This window comes from Giraffa tippelskirchi, chromosome 8, assembly GCF_054371585.1.
Source record: "Giraffa tippelskirchi isolate mGirTip1 chromosome 8, T2T-mGirTip1v1.2.pri, whole genome shotgun sequence".
NCBI lineage: Eukaryota > Metazoa > Chordata > Mammalia > Artiodactyla > Giraffidae > Giraffa > Giraffa tippelskirchi.
In genome coordinates, this window is record NC_137282.1 from 93,341,556 (window position 1) to 93,351,562 (window position 10,007).

At 42.3% G+C, this 10,007-nt stretch overlaps 1 long non-coding RNA gene across 2 annotated transcripts; it reads left to right on the top strand.

Annotated features, from left to right (window-relative positions):
• The first annotated feature begins 269 nt into the window (after positions 1-269).
• LOC145516533 (uncharacterized) lies at positions 270-8,871 on the top strand. 2 transcript variants are annotated; one of them, XR_014061447.1, is made up of 4 exons: positions 270-346; positions 2,323-2,452; positions 4,461-7,550; positions 8,586-8,871. It is a non-coding gene; the product is annotated as an uncharacterized LOC145516533 (long non-coding RNA). The 2 variants fall into 2 exon arrangements; XR_014061448.1 differs by having other exon boundaries at positions 343-567.
• The last annotated feature ends 1,136 nt before the right edge of the window (positions 8,872-10,007 follow it).

The window sequence follows — 10,007 nt, forward strand, 5'->3', positions numbered from 1 at the left end:
ACTAAGGATGGCTACTGTCATGGGGACCGTCCTCCAGGTATAAGTTCTTCACCAATTTTAGCTTTCTTTTCCCAGCCCAATCCACTTTGATCTTTCTGTCTGTGATACTGTGATTGATAATAAGAAATATGTATTGTTCTTTGCCCTGGTTTTGGCACAGAGCTCCTAAAACCTTTGGAATTTCCTAGGATAAGAGCAGATACAGGTGCATCTTGTTATGTTAATGAGGTGACTTTGGGAAAGCACTCCACAGGGTGGGGCTGGTTGCTGGGCAACCAGCTTTGTGATTAGAGGGTTGGAATTCTCAGTCCCATTCCCCTGACCTTCCAGGAAGGGATACCCTGGGGTGAGTGAGTGATAGTTGGTCAGTCCTGCTGGACTCTTTGTGACCCCATGTATTATAGCCTGCCCGGCTCCTCTGTCCATGGAATTCTCTGGGCAAGAATACTGGAGTGGGTTGCCATTTCCTTCTCCAAGAAAATGGCAGAGGCTGGAGGTTGGCCGAGGATGAATATAGAGAGAAAATGACAGAGGCTGGATTGAAGCTGGAGGTTGAATCAATAACCAGTAACTATGATTTAATCAATCATGGCTGTGTAATGAAGCATCCATTAAAGCCCCAAAGCACAGGGTTTCTAAATCTTCTGGGTTGGTGAGAGGTGGAGATTTGGGAAGAGTAGTGGGCTCAGAGAGGGCATGGATGCTCTGAGACATTTCCCCATACCCTTGCCTATGCATTTCTTCCATCTGGCTATTGGTGGCTCAGACAGTAAAGAATCTACCTGCAATGCAGGAGACCCGGGTTCATTCCCTGGGTCAGGAAGACACCCTGGAGAAGGAAATGGCAACCTACTGCAGTATTTTTGCCTGGACAATTCTATAAACAGTGGAGCCTGGTTGGCTGCAGTCCGTGGGGTCGAAAAGAGTAGAACAGAACTGAGTGACTCGCACTTTCACTTTTCATTCCTAAGTTACATGCTTTTATAATAAGCCAGTGATCTACTGAGTAAAATGCTTTTCTGAGTTCTGTGTGTTGCTCTAAACCTCCGATTTATTGTCAGAAGTACAGACAACAACCTGGGTTTGTGATTAGTCATCTGCATTTAGGCAGAGAGTTGATGTCAAGGGTAGTCTTGTCAGAATTGAACTCTGAAACTGGAATCTGACTCTATCTCCAGGTAGTTAGTGTCAGAATGGGGCTGAACTGTAGGACACATAGCCAGGGTCTAAGAATTGTTTGCTTATGGTAGAGAAAACTGCTCTAGCACACACCCACATCGGAATTGGGTGTAGAATGTTTACAGTCTTTGCAGTATCTCTGCTTCCTACCATTTAGTAGCATATAAAAGTCATTTGTTGTTGTTCAGTCGCTCAGTCATGTCCAACTCTTTGCGACCCCATGAACTGCAGAACGCCAGGCTGCCCTGTCTTTCACCATCTCCCGGAGCTTACTCAAACTCATGTCCACTGAGTTGGTGATGCCTTCCAACCATCTCATCTTCTGTCATCCCCTTCTCCTCCTGCCTCCGTAGAGGTCATAGGCTTTTAAAAAGGCTATCAAGTCTTTGAATGATACTGTATCCCAGGCCTATTGTTCTAGAATCCTCCCACTGGCCTTGTTAACTTACCATTCCAGAGAAATGATCAACTAGTCAATCCTAAAGGAAACCAACCCAGAATATACATTGGAAGGACTGATGCTGAATGCTTTGGCCACCTGAAGCGAAGCTCCAATAATTCGGCCACCTGATGTGAAGAGTCACTCATTGGTAAAGACCCTGAGGCTGGAAAAGATTGAGAGAAAGAGGAGAAGGGGACAACAGAGGTGAGATGGTTTGGATGGCATTATTGACTCAATGGACATGGGTTTGAGCAAACTCCAGGAGACAGTGAAGGACAGGGAAGCCTGGAGTGCTGCAGTTCATGGAGTCTGAAAAAGTCAGACACAACTTACCGACTGAACAACAGAGCTATGATAGATAAAACCGAGAGGCTGATTACATGCCTGGATGTCTTCAAATTCTCCCTCAAGCTATCTGGAGTTACTGTCATCTTGCTAAACCCTCCTTTGCCCAAGGCCAGGAATGATGGTTCACCAAATTCCTATTCCAGGATTCAACTATGCTTATCTTCTTTCTGTCTGGCTGCAGCCCTCCTAATCTGTCTCCTTTTCTCCTATTAGGTAAAACTTTCTCTTTCTTTCTCCCGTCTGAAAGATCTTTCCAATCCATTGTGTTCTGCCTGCTCTTCATACTATGGATTATGGTACCTGCATGCTAAGCCACTTTAGTCATATCTGATTCTTTTGTGACTCTATGACAGGAGACTGCCAGACTCCTCTGTCCAAGGGATTCTCCAGGCAAGAGTTGGAGACCATCACTTAACGTCGAGGATGTAAATGAATAATTTCCAGCTTTACCTGGATTGTCAAGGATTTGCTGAAATTCTCTATGTAACAATTGCTTTTAATCTTCATACAAACTATTTCATTTCTTTGTTTTACTTATATTTTGTAAAATTATACATGTTCATTTAAAAAATTCAGAAATAAAATTGATAAAAATAAAAAGCTCAAACCACACAGAAGAAGCCACATAAGGAAAAAAGCACCCAAAATGCCCCCAAAATGATAACTGCTGCTAACAATTCTGTGATTACCTTTCAAGAAAGGGTGATACCAGATTACTATGCTTTGTAATCAATTTTAAACAAATGGGATTATGCATTTGTTGTTGTTGTTCAGTTGCTCAGTCATATCCGACTCTATGCAACCCCGTGGACTGCAGCATGCCGGACTTACCTGTCCTTCACCATCTCCCAGAGCTTGCTAAAACTTAAATTCACTGAGTCAGTGATGTCATCCAACCGTCTCATCCTCTGTCATCCCCTTCTCCTCCTGCCCTCAATCTTTCTCAGGGTCTTTTCTAATGAGTTGGCTCTTTGTATCAGGTGGCTTCAAAGTATTGGAGCTTCAGCTTCAGCATCAGTCCTTCCAATGAATATTCAGGACTGATTTCCTTTAGGATGGACTGGTTGGATTTCCTTGCAGTCCAAGAGTCTTCTCCAACACCACAGTTCAAAAGCATCAATTCTTCATAGCTCAGCCTTCTTTATGGTCCAACTCTCACATCCATACATGACCACTAGAAAAACCATAGCTTTGACTGGACAGACCTTTGTTGGCAAAGTAATGTCTCTGCTAGGCTTGTCAGCACTCTTCTTCCAAGGAGCAAGCATCTTTTAATTTCATGACTGCAGTCACCATCTGCAGTGATTTTGGAGCCCCAAGAAAATAAAGTCTGTTTCCATTGTTTCCCCATCTATTTGCGTGAAGTGATGGGTACCAGATGCCATGATCTTCATTTTTTGAATGTTGAATTTTAAGCCAGCTTTTTCACTCTCCTCTTTCACTTTCATTAAGAGATTCTTTAGTTCCTCTTCACTTTCTGCCATAAGTGTGGTATCACCTACATATCTGAGATTATTGATATTTTCCCCTGCAATCTTGATTCCAGCTTGTGCTTCATCCAGCCTGGCATTTGGCATGATGTACTCTGCATATAAGTTAAATAAGCAGAGTGACAATATATAGCCTTGATGTGCTCCTTTCCCAATTTGGAACCAGTCCATTGTTCCATGTCCAGTTCTAACTTCTTGACCTTCATACAGGTTTCTCAGGAGGCAGCTAAGGTGGAGACTATTCAATACATGCTTTTTCACTGATTGAGTCTTGTGGATATGTTTTTACATAACTTAAAATGTGAAAGTGAAAGTTGCTCAGTTGTGTCTGAACTCTTTGTGACTCTATCCATGGACTGTAGCCCACCACGATACTGGAGAGGGTAGCCATTCCCTTCTCCAGGGGATCTTCCCATCCAAAGTATCGAATCCAGGTCTCCGGCATTGCAGGCGGATTCTTTACCATCTGAACCAATTGGAAATTAATATAGAAACATATATTAATTCTAATGCCCACAGAGTGTTCCACTGTAGGATTCTATCCTAAGTTTCTTGTCCAGTCCCATATTAATGGATTGGGAGGGGGCTGAAATAAAATAGTGGCTTCCCTGGTGGCCCAGTGGCTAATGCCCTGTGCTCCCAATACAGGGAACCCAGATTCAGTCCTTGGTCAGGGAACTAGATTCCACAGGCTGCATCTAGGAGTCCACACATCACAACTAAGACCCAGTGCAGCCAAATTAATTAGTAAATTAATTTTTGATACACTGTGTCAAAGTGCCTTGTAGATAAGTTGTATTGATTTATATTCCCATAGTCAGAGGGTCTGTTTTCCTTCACTCCCTACAACAATGGGTTATTTCAATCTTTTACAACTTTATAGATATGGAAATATATTTCACAGTTGTTTTTAGTTCATGTCTTTGATTATTAATAAAGCTGAAAGTATTTTTATATTTATTTACCAACATGTTTCTTCATGTATCATTTGCCTATCACAGATTTTTCCCTACTGAATTGCCGGAGTCCAGCTCCAGCAGGTCCAGGGGTTCCCTCAGGATGGACGGCGTCGGCGATACGAATGAGAAGACACAGCGAGTCTCAGCGTTTCCAAGTGTCTACTATTTTTATTGTTTTTCAAGACAGCTTTTATATTTTTAGTGGTATATAGAAACAAATGTAAAGTATAGAGTCATACCAATTCAGCTTAAGGGACATACCAATTCAGCTTAAGGGACATACCAACTTAGCTCAGGGAACATACCAACTTAGCTTAAGGGACATACCAACTTAGCTTAATGGGTATATCTTAATGGGCCTATCAAGTTAGTTCAATGGGCCAGCAGTTTCGACCCTCATCGAAGCTGTTAGCATGTCTTTAGTTACAAAAAGCCTCATTTTGTTTACATCATCTTCTGGCCTGGTGGCCTGCTAACACCTTGTGACTCTCCATTGATAAGGATTGATCAGTCAGAACACTTTCGTATCGGGCACATCAGGAAAGAATTCATCAACAGGAAGTTTTTAGGTAAAACCTGTTTTTGGTAATTTACTCTATGCCTTGAGCTTAACAGAAAAGAATGTAGTTCCATAAAGTCAAAGAACAGCAAGCTGAAATTCAGCTCTAAGTAAGAATCATCAGTTAAATCAACAATTGTCTTATTATTTGTATTAAAGCTAAACTCCTATTTATATAAATCTTTAACTATTATGCTTTCATTATATAGGCTAAATACGTTAAGAGTAAAAGCATAGTGAGTAAATATAGATTAAGTAACAGTTCCACAAAGCAATATTTTTTATATTTCCTAACAAGCCTTTTTTCCTGTGAAGGGTTTTGTGCCCATAGGGGCTTTCTGTGCGGAGGCTCTCAATGCTGTTTTATTACCAGGGAGCAGTCATGCGCATTAGCTCCAAAGGCACAGGTACATTTATTAAACAAACCAATATGTTAGCAAAAGGAATTTAGATCAGCATACTCTATATCCCAGATAATTTTATTTAGGGTGCTACCGTTCAGGGGCCTTGTTGATTTGAGGTTTCAGAATGATCTATTTTAGAAGGGAATCAGGAAAGGCCTTTTGCTTAAGTCATAGAAAATAAGAAGAGGTTTATTATAGCAAACATCAGAAAGAGAGATATCATCTTTAAGGTGAGCGCTGAGGCAGCCTCTCGAGAATTCCCTGAGGCCTGAGTCGTTCTGCTCGTCAGGTCTTCTCCTCATGACTCTGTCATGGGTGGGGATCTCGTGAGCAGGCTCCCGGCACTGAATTGTTATTTTTTATAGATTTATTCACTTGTACATTATAGCTATTAATTTTTTAACGTGTATTATGAATTGTTCCTAATTTTTAGTATATCAGTTATGAGGATACATATATCCCCTCCCTCTTGAGTCTTTTTACATTTAAATCATTAATTTATTTTTAAGTTTACAAGTATCTAAAAGTAGGGATTTAACTTTTCTAAGTCACTAGCCAACTGTTTAAAAATACTATTTAATGAATAATTTATCTTTTGTTCTACTGGTTTGAATACACCTTTACCATATAATGAATGCCATATATTAACTTGGTCCTATTTTCAGACTCACTAGCTTTTTCTATAACCTATATCTGAGCCAATAATGCACTATTTTTCTTTTGTTGGTATCTTTGTGATACATTTTAACATGTGGTAGGGCATATTATAGTTCTCCAAATTCACTCTTCTCCACTCTTCTCTGTCCCCAAGAGGCTGATCTGTTGGAAAATACAACACAGATTCTTTTGCTCTCCAGCTTCTGGTTGGGTTTGGCCAACAAAGGAAAGGAAGGGATAGGGATAGTGAGATCTAAGTATTTATTCTCAGTTCCCACTTGTGGGTCCCTATGAATGGAAATGTCTCTCATCCTATCAAAAGTCCCTGTCCCTAAAATCCAGGCTCTCCACTCAGCTTTCTAAGTTACTGAGTTCCAGTAACTGTTCCCTCTTTTTCCTACTTCAGTCCTGGTAGTGGAACAGTGCCCTTGGTTTCCAATCCTGGGGTGTTGCACTAGATCTCCCAGTTTCCCTTATATTCTGCCAAACCTCTATCAGTAGCTCTTTGTTACTCTCTCTTCTTGGTACCCAACTTGGGTGTGTCATCTGCCTCTGGCTAGGAACCTTACTGGTAAAATTGGTAATAGTGAATACTTCTATCTAGTCCTGGCTTAAACTGGAATGCTTCCAGTGTTTCACCATTAACCATCTCATCTGGCACTGTAGCTACATCAAACCATCTCTACTGTCCTTGAACACTATCACCTCTTCCCCACCTCTAAGCACATGGTCTCATCTGCTACTATATCTGCAAACTTATGTGCACATCCTGTTTTCCTTCCCTCCTCTCTCAATAGGAGAGGGTTTCTCCTTTTGTCTCAGCTTAATTCCTCTGACTATTAAGCTCAAGACTCCATCTTTTCATTTTTCTCAGGGATCTTGGGCTATCACCCTTTCTACTCAATCCAAGTTACCAGATTGAAATATTTCATGCCTGTCCATTCCTAAAGTGAAGCCTTCATGGGCTCAAGTTCCATTCCAGTTTCTACCCTCACTATACCTCTTCACCACTGAGTCTTGAACTTTCAGTTCAATTCAGTTCAGTCACTCAGTAGTGTCAGACTCTTTGTAACCCCACGGACTACAGCACGCCAGGCTTCCCCCAACTCCTGGAGCTTGACCAAACTCATGTCCATTGAGTTGGTGATGGCATCCAACCATCTAATCCTCTGTCCTGAACTTTACAGGGCATTTATTCCTCAACATCTTCTAATTCCTCTAATTCCACAGAAACTTCTCTTGCAAGATCACTGTGTCAGAAGTGGACAGAGTGAACAGTGCAAGAGGCTTCTTTGGGAATAGCACCTGTGAAATATGAAAAGGGTGCATGTTAAGTCGTTTCAGTCGTATCCGACTCTTTGCAACCCGATGGACTATAGCCTGCCAGGCTCCTCTGTTCGTGGGATTCTCCTGGCAAAAATACTGGAGTGGGTTGCCATTTCTTTCTCCAGGGGATCTTCCCAACCCAAGGATTGAACCCGTGTTTCTTACATCTCCTGCATTGGCAGGCAGGTTCTTTACCACTAGCGCCACCTGGGAAGAGATGAAAGGCGTAGGAAGCAGGATTTGAACATGGAAGGCCTTCAGATGGTTATGCAAATCTGAAAAATTCCCGGTCAATCCAACAAGACGTCCTGGGGCAAAAATTGTTCCTTAAAGGATTACTGGGCTGGGCAGAAACATCTGTACTCAATATTCTTGTTTAGCTCTCATTATTGGCTGTGGGCTGTCCAGAAAGAGCTTAGCCTTAGTCTGAAAGCTGAGGCAGATTCAAGAGGTACTAAAAGTGATAACTTTTAACTCAGTTTCTCTGAATCAAATCTCAGAGACAGAGTTTTGGGTGAAGTAGAAAAGGATAGCTTTATGACTTTGCCAGGCAAAGGGGGCCACAGCGGGCTAATGTCCTTAAAACCCCGTGTCCCAAATTGGGGAAGATAGGGAGACATTTTAACTAATTGTTCAAAGAGAGCATAATCAGCTTGTGGACTTTCTTCTGATGGGTTGATAGTGAGGTTAAGTAGGAGTCAGCTTCATCAAGCTTCAGGTTTGGGGTCTACATGCTTGTGGGCAGCATACCATTGTTAATCCTTAACTTCTCCCATCTGGAGAGGGTTTCAATGTCTGCAAAATAGCTCAAAGATACTGTGTGTATCCATTGATGGGGACAAAGACCTTGCCCCAAGGCTGCTCTTGACTGTTGGTTTCTCCCTGGTCTCCTTTCCCCTCCCTTCCCTAATTAACAGCTGCTTTAATATGCCCACTGGAACTCAGGAAAGGTCATGTAGGCTAAATGAAGACAATTCTCTGTAGTCAAAGAAATGGGGAGGCACAGAAAGACTTTTGCTCCTGGGAGCCCCACAGGGCCCTGAATGCTTGCTACGTCATGTCTGACTCTTTGCAACCCCATGGACTGTAGCTCACCAGGCTCCTCTGTCCATGGGATTCTCCAGGCAAGGATACTGGAGTGGGTTGCCATGCCCTTCTCCAGGGGTCTTCCTTACCCATGGATCAAACCCGCATCTCTTAGTCTCCTGCATTGGCAGGCAGGTTCTTTACCCCTAGCACCACCTGGGCCCTGCTGGTATCAAAAGCTGGACTCTCTCAGCTCAATGCCATTAACTATTCTGTTCTTAAAAAAAAAAAAATCCTCTTATTTTTTTCCTGTTACTCTCTCAACTTTTTCTCAATCATATTTGAAAGCCTCTCCTTCTCTGACCTAGTGGCTTTCTAAAAAATCTGCATATCAATGCAAGGAAATGCAGGAGACACTGGTTCGATCCCTAGGTCAGGAAGATCTCCTGGAGGAGAAAAAGACAACACACTGCAATATTCTTGCTTGGGAAATCCCATGGACAAAGGAGCCTGGTGGGCTACAGTCCGTGGGGTCACAAAGATTTGGACATGACTGAGCGACTGAGCATTCACCAAAGCTTTCTCTGGCCATCCACTTATGTTGTTCCTCAGGATTTGGTCCCAGTTCTTGTTTGTTTTATACCCTGAATACTCTATCTAGAAAAATCTCACGCATGTCAATAGTTTCAAGATGCAGCTGCCTGCTAAGTTGCCTCAGTCATGTCCAACTCTTTGCAATCCTATGGAGTGTAGCCCACCAGGTTCCTCTGTCCATGGGATTCTCCAGGCAAGAATACTGGAGTGGGTTGCCATGCCCTTCACTCAAGATGCTGGTGATTTACAAATGTATGTCATGACCTCTGTCCTCAGCTCTAGGCCTCTATAGCAACCAACCCCGGAGACATTTTCACACACAGGTCTCACAAGCACTTTAAGTCATCCTTGCTGAATTCTTTACTTTTCCTCCAAATCTGCATCTTCCCCTCCAGCATTTTTTATCTCAGTCAGCCACCTAGCTGTCCATTATCTTCATCTCTTCTCCCTTTGCAATCTTATGCAATCAATAAATTTTGCCTTTTTAAACTTTAACCCGCTCTCTAATCTGGTCTCTTTATCCTCACTCCACTATCTTATCTCAAGTCAGGCTATTTTTCTCTTCTAAAATATTGCAGTAGCCTCCAAGTTTGTTTTTTTTTTTTTTTCATTTTCTGTCTTAGCTTTGTCCAACCTTATTGTTCATTAAATAAATACAATTTAAAATAACTGTGTGTCTGGTGGCTTCTCACGTGGCAGTGGTAAAGAATCCACCTGTCAATGCAGGAGATGCAGGTTTGATCCCTGGGTCAAGAAGATACCGTGGAGAAGGAAATGGCAACCCACTCCAGTATTTTTGCCTGGAAAGTTCCATGGATAGAGGAGACTGACGGGCTAGTCTATGGCGTCTCAAGAGTCAGGCATGACTGAGCACTCATACACGCAGGATGTGTCTGGTGAGAGAAACTGCAGATTAAAGCAACATTGAAATATAACTTTGACCTGCTGTATTCACTTCCTGCACCTGTTCTAACAAATCACCGCAACTTGGTGGCTTAAAACAACAGCCATTGATTCTCTCGA